The 26,183-nt window shown below is 37.8% G+C and overlaps 1 protein-coding gene across 1 annotated transcript in view; it reads left to right on the forward strand.

Annotated features, from left to right (window-relative positions):
• The first annotated feature begins 2,013 nt into the window (after positions 1-2,013).
• Positions 2,014-26,183, forward strand: part of LOC137293808 (pleckstrin homology domain-containing family H member 2-like) — a 181,320-nt gene continuing 157,150 nt past the window's right edge. Inside the window, exon 1 of the mRNA XM_067824557.1 lies at positions 2,014-2,278. The gene's annotated coding sequence lies outside the window, so the exon portion shown is untranslated. The remainder of the gene's footprint in view (positions 2,279-26,183) is intronic.

The raw sequence follows: 26,183 nt of genomic DNA on the forward strand, positions 1-26,183 counted from the left end.
AGTAGATATCAGTAGTATCCGTGCTGACAACCCCTTCAGCATTAGTGTCAGGGTAGGTTACCTCCTTAATCTCTAGATTGCAAATCAAGCATTCTTTTATGATCACATGGATTTGGGGTTAGACTTCCACCTGTATCCCCCTAAATCTTAATGATGAGGAAACTTTTCTTTGAGAGGCATTTTTATTAGTTGGATATATCTTTCAGTATGTTCAGATACAATTAATGAAACATGTACAAAATCTTCCATAACAGATTCGGAATATAGGCTAGAATGCAGTTTACCAGGCACAGCACCAGCCAGCCAAGGTCCTTTACAATCCTTAGTGTTAGGGTTAGGCACCCTAGACTATCTTTAAGGCATGCTAATTAATCTGAAAAAGTGTGCCCGGTAAAGTGCAGTATATGTTCAGGTGATAGTTTGACTAGCATGAAATTTAAGGTTATACATTTGGAAGTCTTTTCGGATTAGGTCCATGTATCCCAACAAAACATTCCTTCGCCATGCTTTGGGTTAGGCATCCCATGATCTGTAGGATTAGTAGTGACTTGAGAGGCAGGGCAGAGGCAAAAAATGAGATGAGGCAAAAATGTCACCACAGCAGAATGGCACATGGCACATTTGGACATGACGGCACATCACCTTGGTGAAAACGGCTACAAATCTTATGTTGAAAACAGCACCAACTAAAATTTCTTAGTTTTACTTTTGTGAAACAAAACAATTAACTTAGGTAAGTATGAAATTCAAACCTTACCTCAGGTAAGTATGATCAACTAAGCAGACCAGCCGAGACTTAGAAGTGGAGAAGACGGATAAGGTGGGTCACCGACAAAGTAATTAACAAAACACTCACCATCTGCCGACAAAGATAATCTATACAAACAATTATGGAAAGTTTGTCCTGGTAATCGGATTGCAGTATGGTTAGATAACGAATGTGTCTACTCTGCCGACAGTGATTGGATACCCAAGTGGCTTGCAGTATGTTTAGATACTAAATGCATCTACTCTAAAACCATTTTCAGAAACCATTTACTCGACTGGAATCACTCAAACTCAGTGTCAAAATTAAACTGTATTTAAAACCCCCAAATGTACCCATTACACATCATTCATCACAGTGTCTCACCACTGTGGTGTATGCGAGAAGACAACATGATGGACACTGTCAACTTCCAAGTAGGTTTGGAATCGGACACCACCAGCTGCCGAGTCACAGTCCCTGGTAGAAGACATGGATGCTGAGGATGAAGTAAGGGCTCCTGACACATCAGACATCAATATTTCATCAGCGTAATTATCACCACAAGATGACCACCTCACTGAATTCTACCCTCAACACTTCAACGGTCCCTTTCAGGACCACCAAATAACACAAAAGAATGCTTGATAGCTTGACTTTTAGAAATGATATCAAAATTTTAAATAAACAAAACAATAAAGCCAATGTAATCTTTTCATATATGGTTCCGTTTTAGCCCATAAAGCAGTAGCCGTTTTCGCCAATATGGTGCCGTTTTCGCCAAACGATTTTGGTGACGTTCTCCTGTGGTGCCGTTTTAGCTATAACCCCTAAAATTGGACCCGGCAAAGAGCAGTCGAATCAGTCAAATCATATTGACAATGAAACAACAAAATTTACGCATGTCAAGTTGTATCATTCTATCGATAAACAGTCAGAATATTTTATGTCATGAATAGTAGTGTATAGTACACCAAATACACTACCTTGACTTACTATTAGGTGGGTTGATCAAAAATGTCATTTTGTAAACAACTTGCCCACGTGGGTGGCGCCATCTTTACAGTTTCGCAGTGAAGAGTGCATGATTAATTCATATTCATTGAGAATAATATATGGTAAGGATATATTTGTAGTGCAACACCTTAATTCATTTTCACTGTAACAATTATCTATTTTTAATTCGAATGGAAGTATTTGTTTATTATTATTTTGCGTTGACTCCTGATTACTTTCCATATGTGCCTTACTTCCGGTTTTCCAATGTACCGACGGAGAAGCCTGTTGAACGTAAAACACGAACCATGCGCAGTTTTATTATTTAAATATCCATCGCATATTAGTTCATTATACTGTAATATTTACCTGCCGTGTTCATCAAGCCTTCACGGGGAAAAGGAATTATCTAGCAGAGAACAGTGACACTTGGGACTGAATGGGTGTCAACAACGTCTTGGCCAAGACAGTGGTGTCAAGTGTCACATCAGAAATCGATCATCTTTTTATGACAGTTTGCAATTCAGGTACCTACAGGTAAGTTCTCCAGATTTCTTTGTAGACAGAGAAAAATATATGAGAGTTTCAAAGTAGTTGCGTTGAACTGTCTACAAGTCTATGCGCTTTGGCCGGACATAATGTCACGATATAATATTGCTCCGAGCAAACAAAAGGTTTGTATTAGGTAAATGAAGCCCATGTCAGATACTAGTTATGATTGTCATATGATGGACAGCTGAGATAATCGTGGAGGGATATTTTTAAGTTAATTTTATAACATGACATTCGAAGAAGTGATCATGATTACCCCACCCTTACCATGAGGGTGAACATTCAATCATTACATCTGTTTCAGGAAAGAAATTATAAATGACAAAGGTTATATTTTTTCTGTGGTTATTTTGTTTGTTTTAATTGAAACATGTACAAGCTAGGTCATTTAAAGTGTGATGATGAAACATTTTGCATGTAGTCATGTTATCATGGTTATGGTATATCGCTGAAGAACAAGGTGTTTATGTGCCATGTACCCTGAACTCTGTTCCCTGACTACTGTAGATAATAACATTGACATATCTGTAGAACCCCTGCCAACAATGACTCCTTCAGCATTAGTGTCAATTGAATTTGTACTTAATCAATTTAATTATAAGACAGACAATGTATTTCAATTGCATGCCATCAGCTCAGAATCTAATAATGCATTATTACAGCATGATAAATCACACATACTGGTGTCAAGTACATGTATGTATATGTTGGTAACAATTTCAATAATGAAGTAATGTATTAGGTATTAGGTAAACTCGTCAACATCGTGAGCATCAGTTTACACAATACAGATGCGATGACATGTGTCAACTAAGTCAGCAAGCCTGACCACCCAAATGTATTAGTCATCTCTTACAAGCATGGGTTGTGAAGACCAATTCTTACCCGAATTTTCATGGGTGTATGATATCAGTATGTAGACTGGATTAGGTTTACAATCAGGCAATTTTAGACTGCAGTGATTAAATTACCATGATGAGAAACAGTAAACTCGGTTGAAGTCAGTTCCTACATACAAGATTCCACACATTATCTGTAGGACAAAAGATATCAGGTAATACACTTGCTCTGTCTTTGATTAGTTTCACACTCATCAGCTGCCTTTCACTTGCACTATCGGCTAAGCTGATTAAATCATTAATCTGTATGATTACAACATGGCTGATGCTCCTGGCTTACTACCTTTGTCATGATAGCATAAATAAACACAAGTTACCTAAGACATCCCAATCAGCTGAAAGGTAGTTCGTGCTAAACCTAAATAATACATATGCTTTATAAATTGGGCTTTTATTCCAGCAGAAACAAATCCAGTTTCAATGGGTTTAATTGTAAACAGACTTAATCCTCTGCTGTTGTAAGCCATCCTATTCAGACACTTGCCTGGAATTCTGAGCCATTTTCTCATCTCCATTGTTTGTACTGTGTTGTAATCTTCGCTAAAAAGCTTTTTGATCACCTATTAATGGTGATTACATCTCAATGCTTGTCTTCGTGGATCAAGGTTAAGTCTTTCTTGTAGTTATCTACCAAAGAAATTACTGTATCACATATTTATACTGGCGTCATGGACAGAAATGGTTACAAGTAACATGATTAATCGGCAATAGGGTATAGCACACAAGTTTATTTTAACTTTCCAGTGTAGAGTTCAGCTGTCTTCCTGGTGCTGTATACGTATGCGTAAAGTAAACTGCTTTTATAACACACTATTAACATACAGACAGATATAAGTAACTGCTGTTTTTTTTTGTTTCTTTGGTTCCAGACACTTGCTGTATATTTTAGTCAAAATTTATAACAATAAAAAATTGGTGGTCCCATAAGACTTGTAAATCAGGAATGTATATATAAATATTTTAAATATGATAATTAATGGTTGAACAAGCATTTGTTATTTACAGCTTTATGCAGCTATGTATACAGTTGTATGACAGACCCTCTGTGACTAATTATATTAATCAGATCCAACTGGATTAGCAGTTTGTGTACAAAATATGTGCTTGGTGTCCAACATTTCCATAACAACTAATGACATCGCAACCATTGCACTGTTGTTCCAATACTGCAATGTCTGTCAGTGGATCCTATCAAAACATGGAACAGTGAGGTAGCCTCATGGGTGAAGCTTCCACTAGTAATGCTGAAGACCCAGGTTTGATTCCCTACATGGTTACAATGTGTGAAGCCCATTTCCAGCGTCCCCTTGTTTGAATAATACTAGTATAATACTAGTGTCTTGTTGGAATACTGGTAATACTAGTATAATACTAGTGTCTTGTTGGAATACTGGTAATACTAGAATAATACTAGTGTCTTGTTGGAATAATACTAGAAGTGGAACCATACCCACCCACCCACCCACAATAATGGAAAAGTTTTTTGGATTACCAGTTCCACATGCTTGAGAAGGTTTTGTTCCTTTCTTTGTTGCTTAATGCCACTCTCAGCAATAATCCAGTTATACGATGGTGGCCTGCAAATAATCGTGTGAACTGTACAGTCCAGTGATCAATAGCATGAGCATCGATGGACACAATGTTTTTCTGAATACCATTTCTCACCTTGGTATTTCAGAAGACAGCTTGTCATGATAGCATAAATAAACACAAGTTACCTAAGACATCCCAATCAGCTCACGCTAAACCTAAATAATACATATGCTGTCTAAATTGGGCTATTATTTCAGCAGAAACAAATTTAATTTCAATTGATTTAATTGTAAACAGACTTAATCCTCTGCTGTTGTAAGCCATCCTATACCAGTTCCACATGCTTGGGAAGGTTTTGTTTCTATCTTTGCTGCCTGGTACCACGCTTAGCAATAATCCAGTTATATGGTGGTGGCCTGCACATAATCGAGTGAACTGTACAATCCAGTGATCAATAGCATGAGCATCGATTGACACAATGTTTTTCTGAATACCATTTCTCACCTTGGTATTTCAGAAGACAGCTACATACATTAGTCCTGATTTGTGATTTTTAATGCACCTTTTCTAAATGTCATTGAGTAGAACAAATTTTGATGAGCAAATGCTTTAACCACAACACTGCCTACAGAAAGGGTTTTAGATTTTGACCATTTTGTTGAAATGTCTTGAAATGCATTTTTACCTCAAAACATCTCCCTTGTAATCATTGAAAAAATGGAGCTGAACCTAATTTATTAACTCGAGGACAAAGAGACAGGGGAAAGTATAACATGCTACATTCATTTGCTAATAGGACATCAATTTCACAGATTACTGACTTGACAGACTATGCAATTAAAAGGACAGGAGTTTTAGTTTAAGAAATCCAATAATTCCACACAAAAATGCTCAAGTTAAAAAGTGCTGTGTTTTTAAAAAATGTAATATTTCAATGGAAAAGTTTGACTGGTGTTTCTCTTGGCATGTATTTTGATATTTATTGTCACATGCTGTTCATTGTCCTCTTAACCCAATGCATTTAACTTCTGATATAATGAAACCGATATACATATATTGTTCTGTTTAAATTCCACTACACTGACTAGCAAAACACTCTTCAACTGAATTCTAGCATTATGCACTGAATATGCGATCTATGCTTTATAAGTCAAAATCTGCCACATTTGATTCTTTTGGCGCCAAGGGTTTACCATTTTTTGATAGGCAATTGCATCCTGCAGCAGAAGAGAACAGACTTTTGAAACATTACTCTCCATCCAAAACTATACAGTACAAGTAATCTGGTAAGGCTCTCCTGCTCGTAGTATCAGACAAGCAAATGATGACTTGTAACATTTCACCAGAATCAATAGGAAAAGCCCTTTTATTACCAAAGTGGGTCTGATTTGGATTAATATGAATATTGATTTTAGCATTGGGAAACTTCATAAGGATGATACAAAACAAAAAAAGGATTGGAAGTGGATGGGAGGATCGAGAATGGAAATTGCACAGTCAATGTCGCCATTCAGCAACAGTTGTAGAGTTCCACCAAAGCCGTCAGCTCTTTTAGCTTGGTAATAATAAATGTTTGCTTTATGATGCACACCGTTTGATTTGACTTAATATCGGACGTGATCATTTGCTATGACTCAGTGTTGTGGAATGTCTTTACGCTGATTGTGGATGATTGATTTATGCTTGTTTGGGGTGTCAAGTGGACTACAATGTCCGTCATGTTCGTTACACTTTGGATACATTTCAACATCAGACCATCACAAGATACCTCATCTTTAGTTCATCATGTTTATCATGATGATCATGGAAGCTGAAAATATTATTATGAATTGGAAATTTTCTGAATGATCTCTTGGCATATAATCTGATTTTGAAGCGGATGTGTCAGAAAGTAAATTATGATTGGATTCTGGGGATTAGACAGATTTAACACTTCATTATCCCTGTGTCACATACTTGTCAGTTAGATCCAAACTCTGTATTCATTTAATAGAGTGATGGCTGAACATTTCTTGATTTAGCCACTGACTTCATTAACATTGCACTGTACGTAGATGAAGAAGTGATTCCATTTTTCAGGGTGATAAACCTTCTTGGGAAAATGTAAAGGGATTTATCTTTGTTGAGAATCATATTTGGCAGTACGAATTCCCAATTCAAATTAAATGTGTCCCATTTACCCAGAACTTACAATTCAAAAATATATAAAAAATCCAGTTTTGACTTATATCATAATTGTTTTCTCAATTGGTAGCCAAGAGCCCTTATTCTTGACTCCCAAGATAAGGTTCCTGTAAGTACTACAATCCTGCACTTGGATAGTCTATAGATGTGAAAAAAGAAGATATCAGTGAAGTGGCAGCAATTGAGCTACAATTTATTCAACATTACATTGCCATAAAAAGTGATGGAAAATCAGAAATGTATTCTCAAGGGTGTAACAAAGGAATATTAAATTGTTTAGGAATGAAAACTGTAAACAAGGCTCAAATGCTTTTGACACAACAGATATGAAATTTTAAAAACAAGAAAATAAGACATTTACAATGGTTGTAACAATCTTGATTTTTATGATGACATTGTATATTTGGCTGAAAGCCAGACCCAGAAAAAGATGGAAACAATATTATGATTTTTTAAAAATATTTGTAAGGGTTTGCAGACTTTTTTATGCATATATTTCCTGAAATGTAAGACATTATTTATCGCAGTTGGTGTATAATATGTAATATCAGGATTTCTGTGACCAAAAATGTCATCATCATGATCATTCATCTTGCAGCATTGTTATCATAGTTTAGTTTTACGGCGCACTCAGCAATATTACAGCTATATGGCGGCGGTCTGTAAATAATCGAGTCTGGACCAGACAATCCAGTGATCAACAGCATGAGCATCGATCTGCGCAATTGGGAACCGATGACATGTGTCAACCAAGTCAGCACGCCTGACCACCCGATCCCGTTAGTCGCCTCTTACGACAAGCTGAGTCGCCTTTTATGGCAAGCATGGGTTGCTGAAGGCCTATTCTACCCCGGGACCTTCACGGGTTCAACTTCTGTATGGCAGTGATTGTGACTTTTCGATGTAGGTACTAATACTCTTATCAAGCAAGTGTTAACAGTGCTAATAAAGAGTGTTTTCAAGAATGTTCTAAAGTTCTCACTCAGCAGCACTACTAAGGAATGTGGAAAGTGTGATTTTTTTTTATTTTCCTCCATCTGTAATTGATTTCAGGCCAAACATTTTGTAAACCAATTTATTATATATATAATAATAAGAAATAAAAATCCTTTCAATGTGGAAGTTGATATTACTTGATACATACATTATGATACAGTGTAATGTTTTTATTTCATGATGAGTCAAATAAAGAATTAAATCTATTACAGATCAGTGTGAGAGCTGTGCTTATCTGTATGAATATTCTGATAATAACCAGCGCCAACAAAAGTGTTAGACTAATGGTTAGTTTCTGAATATATATGATTTTGATTTTAATACAACTAATCCCTATAAACTGAAAAGGAGCTAAGGGAGACCAGGCATTCGGAAGATTCTTGAATCTAAGGCTTAAGGTTGACCAGAAAAAGAAGATTCCTGAATCTGTAGAAGTCTAGACTTGCATCTTTTGAGGCTTAAGGTTGTCCAGAGATTCAGCAGATTCCTGAGTGTGAGGAAATCTAGACTTGCTTTGTTTGAGGCTTTAGAATTGCAGAGAGGGCTTTGTAGAAGGGAAACATAGTGTGGTTCAGTCACTGAGAGAGAGACTACAAACCTGCTAGAAGCTCATAGTACCAAGTTGGCGTATCTTTATCTCCGTGAATATCTGGGGTACTACTGGTCCTTAGTAACACATCCTTGTCGCACTAGGCGAGTACCAGGAGTGGATGCTCACTTACTCACTCACTCACTCACTCACTCACTCACACGGCTCATGCATGCCATCCTTTCCTAATTTTGTAGAATATTGTTTATAATGTCAAGCTAGTGGTTGCTGAGCCCTAGTTTGAGGATAACTGTCATATGTCTTGGAAAATGCTGAGGCAGTTTGTACCATGAAGTAATGAGCAGATGAAAAATGTAAATATGGTGTTGGTGTAAGGTAGAAGATTGTTTTTGATGATAAAGCTTCAACATTGTTTGAGCTGTTGCAGTTTAGAAGCCTTAACATTGAGCTGTTGCAGTATAGAAGCTTCAACGTTGTTTGATCTGTTGCAGTTTAGAAGCTTCAACATTGTTTGAGCTGTTGCAGTTTAGAAGCTTCAACATTGAGCTGTTGCAGTATAGAAGCTTCCACGTTGTTTGATCTGTTGCAGTTTAGAAGCTGCAACATTGTTTGAGCTGTTCCGGTTTAGGGTGACGTGAGCATTATGCTACTCATCCATGTTGAGTGTGTCATGTCAGTGTATGTTTGCATGGCATGCTATGATTGTAAAATGTAGTGTAGTTTGACATGTGAGAGTAAATGATGATGATGATGATGATGATGATCGTGCATTCAGTTCTCATTCTCATCTCTCCACATTATTTGTGAGGCATTAGCTCATCAGTCACTGCCAAATTCTACCTGGTACCCATTCAATTCTTGGTGCGGCAGAGTGACTTGCCAAGGTATCACCACATCTGATATGTTGTAGGACTGAACCATATAAACTTAGACTCCTTTTGCCTGAATCATTGAGTGAATCTACTTTCTGCAACCTATTTTGCTTAACTTCGTTTTATTTTGACTTGTGCACTATAGACAGCAGCAGGTGCCCTAACTGTAAAATGTGTGTATATACTGGTTAAAGTTAGCAAGATAACATTCATATTTATTATAAGCACTTTTCTGGTAGTAGTTTTATAACCTGTTGTTCATTGCTTTCCCCATGAGGTTATGTTTTGCAAGTATCAGTTTATCATCCACCAGTAGCAGTATGTAAGACACCATCAGTGTGTCTGCCAGTCATGTGTTGATTGTATAACATATTGAATGAGTTGTAGCCATTGTTTGTTCATGCATTGCAATGATTGCTGTTTTGTGTATTACAAGTTTCACAGCTGATCCTGAGTCTTTGTGTAGAGTTTTAACCATACAACTGCTTTCTCTTTTTATGAAGTTTGCACCATTTATTATCCCCCCGCCGCACGTTTAGCACGAAGCGGAGGATATAGTATTAGGCTCCATCCGACTGTACATACATACATACATGCATACATACATACAAATTGGAATATCTTAAGAACCATAGCAAAAGACAGGTCTCAGTCAGTTTTGGTGACCTTTACCTTAATTTCAAGGTCACAAGGGGACTTTAACCTTTTACCCTTGTCAACAAGATATCTCAAGAACCATTCCCAGAATTTTCTTCATATTCAACACCAAGCTTATTCTAGGGAAGGTGCACTTCCCATTAAATTTTGGCAGCCTTCACTTAATTTTCAAATTCATGCAACACTTTGATTATTTCAGCATGCTAAGCTGCATGTTAAGCTTAGCGAGATATCTCAAGAACCATTCACTGGATTTTTTTCATATTCAACATTAACCTTCATCTAGGGAAGATGCAGGGTCCAGTAGATTGTGGTGACCTACACTTAATGTTCAAGGTCACAAAGACACGTTGATGATTTCAGCATGTTCACCTGCATGTTAACATGGTTAAGCTTGTCAACTCTGTCTCAAGAACTGGTCACTGGATTTTCTTATTCATCACCAAGTGTTATTTTGGGAAGGTGCATTTAACTCCATCTTAAACTACTACCTTCGTTTTCATTACTTTTTAAGTTAAATTTGACAATTTGAGGCAGGGAAATATGTCCCCTTAGTGACTATGCTTGTTTTCAACCATATATGAGTCCACTCCATATGTTGCAGTTTTCTTTATTGAATTCATTCGAATGCAAACCCATAAAGTTACAGGTTAGAATTGGTCTTCAGTTACTCATGCTTGTCGTAAGAGGTGCGTAACAAGAGCGGACAGTCATGCTCACTAACTTGGCTGACCAGTGTCATCATATCCCAGTCAGTTGATCACAGGTTTGTCTTGTACTGACTCGATTATTTACAGGGTGCCACCGTATAGCTGGAATATTGCTTGTGAGAAGGGTGTAAAGCTACACTCACTCACAGACTCATTTGAAAGCAAACTTTGCATAATAGCAGCAGAATTAAAACTGACCATACTACCTATTCTTTGAACTTAAGTTGATGAAAGGCAAAAATAAGTAACAAACATATTTTTATGTTTGCCTGCTCATTGTGGTCAAGGTTAAGCAGTAACCTTCTGTGCGACCGTTATCCTCAACTGTGAGTCTGATATCCTTTATTCCAGATTTACTGAAGGTAGAAGCATGTCATTTCAGCATGGAAAGTCGCTTAGGCTTTTAAGTAGCTTTACTTTCCATCCAACACAACTGCTGGGCAGGTGATGAGCCAGAGAGGTACATTTGGCCTGTCTGGAACTCAGTCTATTGTTAAATCTGAGTGGGCCTCTTGGAACACTGATGCGGTCTGGAAACGGTTTGATGAGAATTTTATGTCAGCAGCAGCAGGATGACCAGTCTTTTGACTGGTAGATTAGAAGGTGGTGCTCCTCATACTTTAACCATGTTTACATTGGGTGAACTTATTAATCAGCAAGTGTGGATATATTGAGGAAGTGGATGAGAGTATTAAGGTGTCAAAATGTTAGATTTACTCTCTGGTTGTTCACTAATAGACAGGATATGAAATATATAGCTTAAAGTAGGCAGGCAGTCAAACTAAAATCATGGAGATGTACAGCCCTGGTTATTCCAGAACCACATCCAAATGGATGAGATATTAACTAATATTGTGAACATATTTATAACAGGTCCTTCGGTAACTAGTGTCAAATGGACAGAATGGTATACATCATAGACACAAACATGCTCTGATCATTCAATAACTAGCACAAGTGTCTTACATGTCATTCCGGTAGAATCAAAGTTTGTTGTTTGGTAATTCAAGTAACACGTCAAAGATTGATATGAGAACAAAAGATTGATATGAGTACAGTAGCATTGACATATTGAACCCTGGATAATCTTAAACTATCTCAAAGTAAAGCAGAGGCCATCTTCAATGAATTGTCCGGGAAAGATTCTATGTTATTCTAGTTAGAATAGTTAAATGTTTTTAGATTCTCATTGTCTCTGGTTAATTTCTGGCTTATTCTGGATCTACACTTGCTCATAGTGATACTAGTTGTAGTCTGTCTGGACATTGATAGATTCTAACCTGTTCTAGCTAGGTTTGTTCTGTTTTGATAGTGGTCGTTCCTTGTTAGTGTCTGTCCTTTCTAAGTAAGATTCAGTCTTATTCTGGTTTCCTTTCGGCCAACTCTGGGAAGACTCTGGTTTATTGTGGTAGAGCTCAGAATATACTTAAGTTGGTATATGTTGGGTAGTGATAGCTATTATGTGCATGCCTGCCTCATGGTTGCCTCCAAAGCATAGACATCAGTGACCATTATAAAACTGAAACATTGTCCAAAACAGAGTCACTCCACCCTTTCCTCCTTCCCTCCCTCCCTCCATCACTCACCCACCAATACACCCACGCACCCAATCACTCACACACTCACTCACTATCTCATTCAGCCACCCACTCACACACACCCACCCATACACACACTCACTTACTCACTCATTCACCCAATCACTCACACACACACACACACACACACACACACACACACACACACACACACACACACACACACACACACACACACACACTTACTCACTCTTTCATTCAGCCACCCACTCATACACACCCACCCATACACACACCCACTCACTCACTCACTCACTCACTCACTCACCCACCCATATACCCACTCACTCACTCAGACACCCACCTACTCATTTTCTCAAGGAAAGAACCTGCTGTCGAATATTAAGACAAATTGCGCTGGATGACTAGATTCTTATGGTACACAAACTAGCCATTAGAAAAAACAGACAGCGTGTAAAACTGTCTGGTAGTGTTTGAGTATTGCGACATGCAAGTTCTCCTGCAATTTTACTCTTACTGAATCAATGTTCGCATGGTGTGTGTAAACAGCCTCTGAATATAACCATGACCAGTCGGGACTTTTTTTAGGGGGGATTCATCAGGGACATTCTGTAAAGTCCCTGAGTATATAGCGTCAGATTTTCATCTCACCTGAGGTGAAACCAAACCAAATTGCATTGAAAACACAGTAAGCAGTGAAATGAAGCAAACAGTCTGTCTTTGGTAGATGGTATCAATGCTTACATGTCCCCAAGAGATACTTGCCTCTGACTCCCCAGACTTACTTGGCCTTTATGATTCCCCTCCAGGTGGCACTGTTGTTTCATGCTTAATGAACTGTCCACCTGGTTGGGGGCATTCAGATATAGAGAGAAAACAGCAGGATTTCACCATTGCAGATTCCATTTTGCCTGATGGCTGTCTGTCTGGAGTTTGTTAAAGGTGCCCTTACTCTTAGCATTTGTAAATTGACAACCAGTTCATGATTGTCAGGAATAATATGATTATTATTACCATTATATTTGCAGTTTCTTGTTTGGGAGACATTATTGTAATTACACAAGAAATATACTACAAACAAAAATTTGGGAACACCATAAAATTTGTTAGTCAAAAAGTAACTGAATCATGGTGAGGCCATTTATACTCTTAGGAAAAAGTAACTTTTCGTGTAAATAATGTTCACTTTCAAAAACATGTTAGCTCTTGCAATGAAGTAACTGATTCATTTAGTTTTAAGTGAAAGGAAACATTATCAAAAACAGGGAAAACCAAGGGTGGAAACACCATGTTTGATTCAAACTCCCAAACACAGCAGCCGAGTGCATGTGGAAAACAGACTTCCTACGCAGGTTATCGCAATGGACAGTGTTGTGGCCTCACAACTTCTTCACCAAGCCACAGTGCTGACTGTTCAGTGTGCATGACAGAAGCAGGGCTATTTTGTGGTTTCAGGATGGTGAATCCACAAGAAGTGCTGCTCTTTGTCTTCAGGTGTCTCCCTCTTATCATTCACAAAGTTCCAGGCCACTGGTAGAGTACAGGGCAAACCTTTTTCTAGGAGACTTAGTAAAACAGACGACTGGCATGTGGTGCTCCAAACCATGTGGAACTGATTCACAACTGCCAGTGTCCAGTTGGCACAGGCTGCATAGGACATCTGTCTTCCACATGCTTTTGGCTGTTGTGTTTGGGAGATGAATCAAATATGGTGCCATTGTCTTTCAACTATTTTTCACTGTTTTTGACAATGTTTCATTTCACTCAGATTGAACAAATATGGAATCAGTTGCTTCACTGTATGTTTTAACATGTTTAAAGTGCCCATTTAGCACCATTGGCCCACCAAAGTTGCGTTTACCTTAGAGTATACATCATCTCACCACGATTAAGTTGACATATGCCTATCAATTTGTAGGGTGTTCCCTTATTTTTTGTTTCTAGTAAGCATCAGTCACTTCTAAAATAGCAATTGAGTGTAGCTTTACGCCCCTTTCATCAATATAAAGACAAGGGACAGCAAAAGTGGACTCTACCACTGTGGGGAATCAAGCTCGGGTTTTGGCATGACAAGTCAAATTGTCCATCTTGAACAATCTGTCAGAGATCTCAATGTTTCAAGGGCCACGTTTTACCACCTCAATATATATTCCATAAACACAAGCGTTACATTGTCCATCTTGGACCATCTGTCAGAGATCTCAGTGTTTCAAGGCCACATTTTAACACCTCAGTATATCTTCCATGGACACAAGAGTTACACTGTGATTCTTCAAAGGCATTTAGAAGTTGGTGTAGTAATACAGGACAAATCTTATGGATAACACCTTCTTGAATTTATTTCTTACGATGTTTTAGGTCTTGTTCTGGCCATATCATCAGGTTGAACTGAACAGTGAGGCTTAACTGTGAACTCTGCCCATGACATCACACTAGATTGATTGTGAACATACTGTAAATCATTAAATTTTTGCGAGCATGATATTTTTGTGAAAATTGCGAATGACTTAAGCTCGCAAAAATATCATGACACAGTTTGCTGGTGGAATGCAATGAATAATCAGCAAACAACCTGTCCTATCTTCTCTTTATTATTCACCACTTCATATAAATTAACAATAGATCTAGACAATACATATATTAAGCAATGACAACAACACGAAGAATGACAAATTACTAGCATTACTCGTACTCACGTGTCACATGTCAAACAATGGATACCTGAACAAAAGTCACACAGTCCGTACGTCCGATACTCCAGACAGGTGCCAACCACGCAACACACAGTCTTGGAGACTGTTTGAAAGCCCGAGACCATCCAGCAGGCGTGTGTAGCTTTCATGACACGTATCTGGAGATCAACAGCTTCGCCGACACTGGCTAAACTGGTTCTTCATCAGTACCAATTTATTAGAGTCATTCCATTTAATTTAATCCCTTTGAACTGTTTTAAGCTTATATGGCCTATGCAGCAAGTGTTGTTTTAGGAAAACATCACTGATTGCATACATGTGGGAGTACTCCACTAAATGGTATTCAAGATTAGCGGCAAACTTTAAAATGTGATTGGATTTACTTCAGATAAAACTTTCAGATGCAAGTAAGCTTTGAAACTGTCAAACTAAACTATGTTTTGAGAATTAGGGCAAGTCTCAAACATATTGTGACGCAAAAACGTCTTATGGTCGCCACTCACAAAAATATCATAACGCAAAAATTTCGTGATTTACAGTATATCTTCCATGGACACAAGAGTTACATGGTCAACCTTGAACCATCTGTCACAGATCTCAATGGTTGAAGAGCAATATTTAACCAACAACATATATCTTCCGTGGACACAAGAGTTACAGGATCAACTTTGAACCATCTGTCATAGATCTCGATAGTTCAAGAGCAGCATTTAACCAGCTACATATATCTTCCAGGGACACAAAAGGTTCAAGGTCAACTTTGAGCCATCTGTCAGAGATTTCAATGTTTTAAGGGCCACATTTGACCAGCTACATATATTTTCCATGGACAGAAGAGTTACATGATCAACTTTGAACCATCTGTCATAGATCTCAATAGTTCAAGAGCAACATTTAATGAACTACACATATCTTCCATGGACACAAGAGTTACGTGATCAACCTTGAACCATATGGATCTAGATGTTTCAAGGGCCACATTTATCAAGATACATATATTTTCCATGGACACAAGAGTTACATGATCAACCTTGAACCTTATGTCATGGATCTGGATGTTTCAAGTCACCATTTTACCACCTTCATATATCTTCCATGGATCCAAGAGTTACATGGTCATCTTTGAATCATGCTAAATATTAAAATATCTACAATCAATCTTTCACAAGCAGATTTCATGCCTATTGTAATGATGTTGACCACAATACCCTGAAGCTACACCATACATGTAAAATACTACTCAGCTGTGAGATACTGTTTTAATATCTTCGTTCGTAAACAATATATTGACAATACTCCTATGTTTCAATCTCCTGAAGTGTGATTAACATCGTAGAGTGGATAGTTAACCATTCATCATGTTCGTTATCCCTATTACATTGGAAAAATCAAATTAATTTCCATCAATTTGAAAGTTATTGCTTTTAACAGGATGAATAATTCAAGTATCAGTTTCCCAAGTTTAAACTTTAGGGATTAAACATATCAAATCAAGATTTTGTTAGGAAGAAATTGGAGGTGGTGGTAACCGTGGTGATATTGTATTTGAGTTGAAGTGCTATTTAACAAGTTCTGTAGTGTTTGGGTAATGACAATGCTATGATTTCACTGACTTATAAGGCATGGTTAGCTCCGGGAGCTTAATCACCACTACTAATACCCTGGAGGGGGTACCAATCGTAGATCTCAACATCTATTTCTGTCCCCTCCTCTTCATCATCAAAGAGAGGCAAAGACTTCCTGTAAGTCTTCACAGAGGGATAATTGCCTGGAAAGGTGATTAATGGAAGTCATCATTAGCGGGTAGCATTCTTATGAAACTGTGCGGATCTGCCATTGATTTGTAAATGACTGATAGGACAAGGCACAGGAAGGTTTTCTTTATTTATGAGCGGTCATTAGTGAGTTTCTGTGTCCAGCTGTAGTGGCCAGTGTATTTTGATAGATGCATGTCTTGATTGCTTGTTGACGAACGTTGCCATCAGTAAGTGGTAATTGATTTTCTATCAGACAGTCAGGAACTGTTTTCATAATGGTCAAAAGGCCTTTTCCGTTTGTCTGTTCAAAAAACGATTCCATTAAAGATTATATACAAGTTATTGGTTTCAGAGAGAGTTCAGAATGTGTGATGTTTGCGAACGACTTGAATTATTTAGCACAAGTTGAAACATAGATGGCTTTTCTGTACTGACGTACTGATGTTCCCTAATGTACATTGAGTCAAACTTCATCAAATAAAGTCTTCTGGACCATTGAAATTACAGTATGAGTTCCATATGAGGAGCTCTCTATATGTAGGGTACAGGGTTTAACACAATGTGAGCTCAGGTTTATCAGCACTACACATATACTTTGGTCCCTGGTGTAATATTGCTGGAATTTTACTAAAAGTGGCATAATTGGGATACAGTAACATGTGTCAACCAAGTCAGCAAGCCTGACCACCCAGCTCCATTTATCACCTCTTATCAGAAACATGGGTTACTGAAGAACAATGTTTACCTGGATCTTTACTGGTTAGTGTGAAGGGATGTCGAAAGCTGTAAAAACTTTTGGCTTTCAGTAACCCATGCTTGTCATAAGAGGCGACTAACAGGATCAGGTGGTCAGGCTCGCTGACTTGGTAGATATGTCATCGTTCCCAATTATGCAGTCATGCTGTTGATCCCTGGATTGTCTGGTCCAGGCTTGATTATTTAAAGACCACCACCATATGAGGATGAAAGGGGGGGGGGGGTGTATGTTTTTTGTATATGCTTGTATTTATCTACTCTGTTCAAAATGAAAGCGTTTACTATATTTTTCTCTTTTAAAATGTAAAATTTGTGATGTGCTCATGCATGTAAATATTTGTATTAGTGTGGTCTTGACCAGGGACCTTATTTTCAATAAACTGTCTGTCAGTCTGTCTCATAGTAAAACTAATTAGCAAAGTACGAGTGATTTGTGCAAATAGGGTTTGATACTAGAGGCAAAATTGTTAGCTGTTAAATGTAAATTTCTTTTTCTTGAAACACTGACCTGAATGGCATGCCATATTATTCTGGTGAATATTCTGAGACTCATTTTGAGATCTTTTGGAGCAAAGTGAGAGCTTTGGATTTAATATTTTACAGAAATGGAGGGAGCTCAGAATTGCAATTGCTGAAGATTGCAAATCTGATGAGATAAGAAAGGAATGTGATTCGACAGTTAATAGAGAATCACTCTAGTTTGAAGCAATGAGAATGAAGATTGCCTCCTTGAAACCAAATTGCAGGTCTCACCTTGCCTCCAGCTCAATGTAGAATTACTCTAGCCATGGAAACGGAGCAGCATTCACGAACATTTCCTGAGAATTTAGATTAAGTTTGGACTAACAATGCATTAGCCGGTGTTGTGTTAGCCCGTGTTTTTAGTGGTGACATGCAGAAGTACTGTAGTCACTATTTATTGTGTTGGTGTCCCAAGAATAGCCAATCTTCACCATGAACAGTTCACTGTTGAGGCTTCGAAGGTTATTGTGGTCTAATGTGTTGTGGTACCCAGGGCTTAAACACAAACATGATGACTCTCCTACTGTAGCATTGTGTGCTTATCATATACATGTATAGGGCTTAAACACAGCTATGGTGAATCTCTTCCTTCACCCAAGAGGTGGAGGAATCAAGGGCAACTGTGGTCTAGTTTGCTTGTTATACACAGAGCTTAAATACGATCATGGTGAATCTCTTCCTTTACCAAGACGTTGTAGGTGGAGGAATCAGGGGCAACTATGGTCTAGTTTACTTGTCATACACAGGGCTTAAATACGATCATGGTGAATCTCTTCCGTTACCCTTACCTAAAAGTTGAGTGGGATAGTGTTCCCTTCATCAAAAGTAAGGTGTCAGTTAGTCATGGTATTGTTTAGGATGTCAACTGTCACTTTGCAATAAACATTTTTAAAAACAGTGGTGTTTACAAGTAGCAAATTATAAACACAGAAGTAAATCATAATTCAAGTTAACATGGTTCAGAAATGCATAGGATCTGCAGCCATTCTCTTAGTCTTCACACACAGTATTTCAGAAAGATGTTTATTTGCAATGAGTCTTTTTGAATGCTATTTTCGTTCTTGACTTAAGTTCACTGAGCAATGATTATACTATGTGTAGGACTAGACAAGGGAGGTGAACATTTTCTCTCTATAGAATTACACTGAAAACAGTAATGAAGCTATAAAGTAATTTTATGACCAATTTGCACCATACATACACTTACACCAAACAGATGTAGTTCGATTTTGTTCTGTAGAAGGCTTTTATGTAATCGGATGCTGCTCCACTCTCCGGATTTTTTCACCAGTCAGGTGCGATAAATGATCTAAACAATTTGGAACGAGATGTTAAAACACTGTCTCCATATCCATTCTGTGTTTCTGCACTTGGTGCACCAAATGATCTCAAGAGCAGACGTGTACTCATGCTTTCATAAAAAACATCCAGGAAAATATTGAGAATGTGTTAACAGTGCTTTGACGAAAGAAGGTGTAGGAAGCTTAATCTAAACAAAGGTTTTGTGAAGTGATGCTAGCGTAATAATGACTATTTTTACTGATGGTGTCACATCATCAGTTTTGAGAGGCTAGATGAGTAACCTTGTGAAGTATCTCTTCATTCTAGTCAGAGTAGTGTTTACATGCTTCTTTTCAGTGATGAAGGATTTGGTAGGGCGGTAATCATGTTTAGACATGAAAAAGAGACTCAGACAGCAGCATATTTAGAATTTCAGTTGCTGTACTCATTGTTCTGAGGTTGATGAAACTGTTGTGTTGTGCAAAAGTTACAGGACCATGTAATGGCGGAAATATACCAAACAGAAAATAATATTTTGAGACATTACAATAAAAGGTTCAGTAGGTGATTTTTGGATGAGTGAGTGAGTGAGTTTAGTTATCCGACACATTTAGCAATATTCCAGCTGTATGGCAGTGGTCTATAAATAATCAAGTCTGGACCAGACAGTCTAACAATCAACAGCATGAGCATCGATCTACGCAATTCAAGTACAATGACTTGTGTCTTCAGCGAGTCAGCCACCCAATCCACCTTTTATGATAATCATGTGTTAGTGAAGATTGATTCTAGCCTGGATCCTCACAGGTCCTTCATGGAACAAGAGGATATGAGTTTAGAGAGTGAATATGTAAACACAGACAAACACAGACAGGGTGAATCTGGTTATGCTACACATTTGGCAGGTCCTGGCAAAACTACTAGATTCCCCTTGCTGGAAATCTGAGTAAAATTGATCCCATCAACCCATGCTGTTTGTAAGAGGTAATCATTTTGATGCTACAACAGTCAAAACTAGTCAGGTAAAGATTCTGTTTACCTCTTACGCCAACTACATACTACTCAGTCAACAGAGTCATATTAAGATCTTTAGAAAATGGTTCCTAACCATGAAGATCTGGGTTAAAACTGGTCTTCAGACACCCATGCTTGTTTTAAGAGGTGACTAATGGGATATATCACTGTATCCCAACTTCTTAGATGTACATGATGTTAATCACTGGATTATCTGGTCCATACTCAGTTATTTACAGATTCATGGCTGTAATATTGTCTTAATTAAAAAACAAAGAACAACAAGGTTGCACAGTGGGCATGATGACTTTGTTTTGGGGAGCAGTTTTAGGTTCAAATACATACTGATATTGTTGACTGTTTATTCACTTGCCTCTCTTTGATAAGTGAAGAAATTTTGCTTTTATCCATTTTCCAGTTCCAATCATGTTCCTGCATGTGTGGAATGTTCAGCGAATCACTTACCCTCTGTTAGCAAGAGTCAGGTCTAAACAAGAACACCTATAATGTTCCAACAATCGTTCCTTGAATCTGTATCACACCTCAAACAAGTATTGAGGAGCAACTTAGCTGCTCCCGTGCTGTAGAAGATGTTGTTGCAAGAGAAGACAGCATCAGTTGTGGAGCTTGACTAAACAACCAGATAAATCTTGCATTGAATACGTTATTCTTGGCCATTCCTCCTAATGCTGCTCACCTCTAGGAAAACAGTGAAACTCCCCGCTGTTTCACCCCCTTTGTTTTGTTTGATCCTGGGTGGTGTTGTGCTGGGAAGGGAAAGACAGTAGTTGTCTAATTGACACTTGCTGGCAGATTTGTTGGAGAGTCATGGAGGTGAAGACAAGCCTACTTGAAGCATAAATACAGGATGATATTTGCAGATGATGTGTGGGATGCTGTGGGAAGGTGTGTTCTTTAAGCTGGTTATAGACCGATGTGTATTGTATGGGATGCTATGGGAAGGTGTGTTCTTTAAGCTGGTTATAGACCGATGTGTATTGTATGGGATGCTATGGGAAGGTGTGGTCTTCAAGCTGGTTATAGACCGATGTGTATTGTATGGGATGCTGTGGGAAGGTGTGTTCTTTAAGCTGGTTATAGACCGATGTGTATTGTATGGGATGCTGTGGGAAGGTGTGTTCTTTAAGCTGGTTATAGACCGATGTGTATTGTATGAGATGCTGTGGGAAGGCTAGCTGTATAAGTCATATATAGACATATGTTGTGTTGGACACTGTGGGAAAATGTGTAGCACAAGTCAGATATAGACTGATGTGTTCCAGTGTTCTGTGGGACACTGGGAAGGTGTGTTGTATAAGTCAGATATAGACTGATGTGTTCATATGTCATATGGGACACTGTAGGAAGGGTAGCTGTATAAGTCCTATATAGACAGATGCGTTCCGATGTTGTACACTATGGGAAGGTGCATTATATAAGCCAGATATTGACTGATGTGTTCAGATGTTGTGTTGGAGTCACTGTGGAAAGGTGTGTTGTATAAGTCACATATAGACTAGAAAATAAAGCAGTCACAATTGGCTAGCCAGACATTTACAGTAACTTGTTACAAGGTGGTTGTTCCTGTACACACCTTGACCTTCCTTCTTGTTCTCTACTATGCTTTTCGGGTCATCAAATCTGGCAGCCTGGGTGGTTGGGTCATCAAGTCTCACTGTACACAGCCGTGTCCCTTAACCATGCCGCAAATATAGCCAAGTGGATAAACTGCCAAGTTAATAAGCAAAGCGTTACAGGTTCTAAACCAGGCATCGCCACTTTATATTGGTAATTTTCGGTAATGGGATAAAGACAAAGTTATATCAATCTTCAAAATAAGTAATGATTCAAAATCTAGGTCTGTTCCTCAGAAAATCCCCAGAATGTGAGCAGATCTGTAGTAAATCTGCATAATTTCATGGAGAATGTCAGCAAAACTGCCTGTAGAGGTTACATGTGACAAGCTGGTTGTGAAGTATGACAACTTGAAACAGCTGGCACCTCTGTACCTTGTTTCTCTGTCATTGCAGTGTTGGATTGTTGATCCCTGTCCTTAATGTGATCTTCGCTCTAACACAGTTTTACCTGCAATCCCGTAACACAGATTTATGCCAACTGTAGTATTAAATTTGCATTGTGAAATGGGGTCATATATAACATATTAACTTGGTGTAATTTTCTGTTTCCATTGTCTAGAAGCTTGTCAATCCAGGTTATATTGATGGCCACAAAACCACACAACATAGCAAGCTTCTTCAACAATATGATGTTTTGTCTTCTAACCTAAGTAATCCTATGAAATTTCTATTTTCTTATCATTTTCAACAATATTGATTGCAAGAAAGTTTTCTTTGCCTCGGGACAAATCCAATAGTCGTAAAGATTTTTTGCCTTACTACAACTTTGTTCAAAGCAGTGATGTATTAATTTGCGAGAAAAAAAGAGTTGGAAAAACTATCAAGGAACATTTTTTGGACTTATTACAAAACTACATTCTTGAAAGTCATTACTACACGAATGTAATTATCGAAAGAAGCATTTTTCCCTTACGTTATTGATTTTCGTGTGATATCGTAATGCATTGTTACTTTCTCCGTAGTTGGGTTTTATACAATGCTTTGATCAGCGACACTGATAACAAAAAGGTAAAGATTGGCGATCGTGATATTGTCCTTTCAGCTCTTGTCATTTGCTTGTTATTTGTCATTTCACAGTCTAACTAATTCCTGCCTGATCGGTCCTTGCTATCATCAAAGTTGTCAAAAATGTCCTTGTGCGTTTTTAAAAAAAGGTTTCAACTGTTTTGTAAGGACAATTTTGCCTATGATAACATTACTGAATTATAGCCAGAATATGTCTAAAGGCTAAAGAGATTGCAAATTCTTGCTTTATTTAAATTTATATAAAGTTATATTAGGTGTTTTAAAAGATTAAATGTTTATAATGCATGCCTGAACTTTTTGAATTCACACTGGTGCAACATGAAGGTGCAAAATGCAACCTCATATTTATACCACCTAGTGAATGTTCACATTTTGCTGGACAGAGAACACAGATTTCAGCTAGAAAACATGGACAGAGATTGAATGATTGTTGCTGTTCATCTCATGAAATTTGATAACGTGTAATAAAAAGGCCTAGAACAACTTTTTTTCCCCCCAGCATGTAATGCGGGGGGATATAGTCGACGCCTCGTCTGTCCGTCCGTCTGTCCTTAATCATTTTGTTTCCGGAGCATAACTCAGAAACCATTCAATATTTTTAGACCAAACTTGATAGATGTATTGATCTCAACCTATAGTTGTGCCTTTTGCTGTTTACAGAGTTTGGGCATTTTTATTTTGTTTGTTTTTCCATGGAACATTTTGGTGTTAGTCGAATGGTGGGGGCAGGCTTCGTTTCCGGAGCATAACTCAAAAACCGTTCAATATTTTTCTGCAAAACTTGGTAGATATGTGTGGCAGACCCCAAAGTGGTGCCTTTTGGTATTTACATGTTTTTGTGATTTATTATTTTCTCTGTTTCTATGGAAACGTTTTGGACTTAGTCTCAAAATGGAGGGATGGGCTTTGTTTCCGGAGCAGAACTCAAAAACCATTCAATATTTTTCTGCAAAACTTAGTAGATATAAGAGTCTGAACCTGTAGTGGTGCCCTGTGGTATTTACAGGTTTTTGTGATTTATCATTTTCTCAGTTTCCAGGGAAACATTTTTGACTTACTCTCAAAAGTGAGAGGTGTGTTTCGTTTCCGGAGCAGAACTCAAAAACTTCTTAATATCTGTCAGTGTTACTTCATAGATATTTGTAGCAGACCCCAAAGTGGTGCCTTTAGCTATTTACAGGTTTTTGTGATTTATCATTTTCTTGTTTTCCATGGAAACATTTCGGACTTAGTTTCAAAATGGAGGTATGGGCTTTGTTTCCGGAGCAGAACTCAAAAACCATTCAATATTTTTCTGCAAAACTTAGTAGATATATGAGTCTGAACCTGACAGGGTGCCTTTTGGTATTTACAGGTTTTAGTGATTTATCATTTTCTCAGTTTCCAGGGAAACATTTTTGACTTACTCTCAAAAGTGAGAGGTGTATTTGTTTCCGGAGCAGAACTCAAAAACTTCTTAATATCTGTCAGTGTTACTTCATAGATATTTGTGCCAGACCCCAAAGTGGTGCTTTTTGCTATTTACAGGTTTTTATGATGTATTACTATTATTCCATAAACATGTTGCTGACTTCGTTTCTGGTTCATGATTTCCATGGAAAACGATTCAAACTTTGTCTAAACAAACATCAAGTAACCTTCAGATGATTTGTCCTTTCAAATATGTGGGAGTGGCAGGTGCTTAATAACTGAGGTTATTACCTCAGTTCAAACCAGGTGCCAGTTTGTCTCATTTCCTTGATCAGAGCCTGCTTGAACTTATTGACTCAGGGATAGTCAGATATCAATATCTCAGTTACTTCAACATTGACTATTATGTGAATCAGCAGTGACGTTTTAACGTTGTGTTTGAAACACAGACAGTCATATCAGGAAATCCAGTTGTCAGAAAGTACCTTCTCAATCAAGCAGCCTTCTCACTCAGTTATGCAGCTTTTCAGTCATGCAGCCTTCTTAATGAAGTGGCCTTGAAGTTGAACCATTTTGAATTTATGTACTTTTTTCTGACAAGGAGGGCAACATGGGAGTCAACCTCAGGAATTAAGTTTGAACTTAAACTAAGGGAGATAACTCTCAGTCAAGGTCAAAATACAACTCAAAATTGTTGTGCCTCAATCATATAGCTGTCACTTAATGTAAAGTTACCCTGCTGCACCTACAGAATATGTCTGAACTTCAGATGCTGATGGCTTGACAGGGGACATTCCTGACTCTTGGAATTCACTTTGTTTTTGCAATTTTTAATTTTTAGAATGGTGTGGAAGAGTGATGCCTTGAGACAAGGCCAAGTCACCCCAGTAAGCTCAAAATCAGGAGTCTGTCACAATGTGTTTCAGGATTTGTATGTGTTATTGATGTGCAGAATCTCATTGGGAACCAGTGTTAACATATCCAGACAGTTAAAGAAATGGCAACATATTTGATTTGAGAATGAAGATTTGTATGGATATCAACTTCTTTATTATGAGAACAAAAAACCTTCATTCTTGGACATGAAGGAGTAAGCATTAATTCCGAAACGTTGTGTTCTCAGAATAAAGAAGTTGATATCCATAAAAATCTTCACTTCTAAATGCCCTTCAAAGATGTTTGATTTGTACTAAAAATAGCACAGTGCAACAACAAAAAATGAATTAGTATTTTTCAGGAACATGGAATTTGGCTTCTAATCCATCAGTAATAAATGGTGAGCTAAATACAATATACATTTACCCAGTATGAGATATCTTTTAGATTGCCCCTTGCAGTATTTCTGAGTCCCACTGCTGGAGTATCATTTATCAAAGTCTGTAATGTTCATCTGTTTTTTTTTATATGTCCATCTTTCTGTCTACCCATCCAAACAAGCCTCCAAAACTATCCCTGAAAGAAGTCTTTTTTGACATGCTGTTCAAATCTGTCTAGAGATAAATTCCTGCCATTTGGTGATTTGGTATTTTTTAAAAATATTGAACAGTCATTTTTGTCCTAACCAAATTTTTCATGTAACCAAAATAAGGCAGCTGTGCACTTCGTCCAGTTAGTTTTAATAATTGATGTGTCAAGAATGTGTGTATCACACGGTATGTATGTATGGATGGATGGACGGATGGATGGATGGATGGATGGATGTGTACAAGTGTGAGAGTTTTCATTAATCCATTCCATAATTTCTTAATATCGCAGTAGCTCTGTTATGGTATTGGTTGTAACTGATTGTATTGTTGCGTGTTAACTTCAGACTTTATCCAGATCTAGCCGCAGA

This window comes from Haliotis asinina, chromosome 8, assembly GCF_037392515.1.
Source record: "Haliotis asinina isolate JCU_RB_2024 chromosome 8, JCU_Hal_asi_v2, whole genome shotgun sequence".
Taxonomy (NCBI): Eukaryota; Metazoa; Mollusca; class Gastropoda; order Lepetellida; family Haliotidae; genus Haliotis; species Haliotis asinina.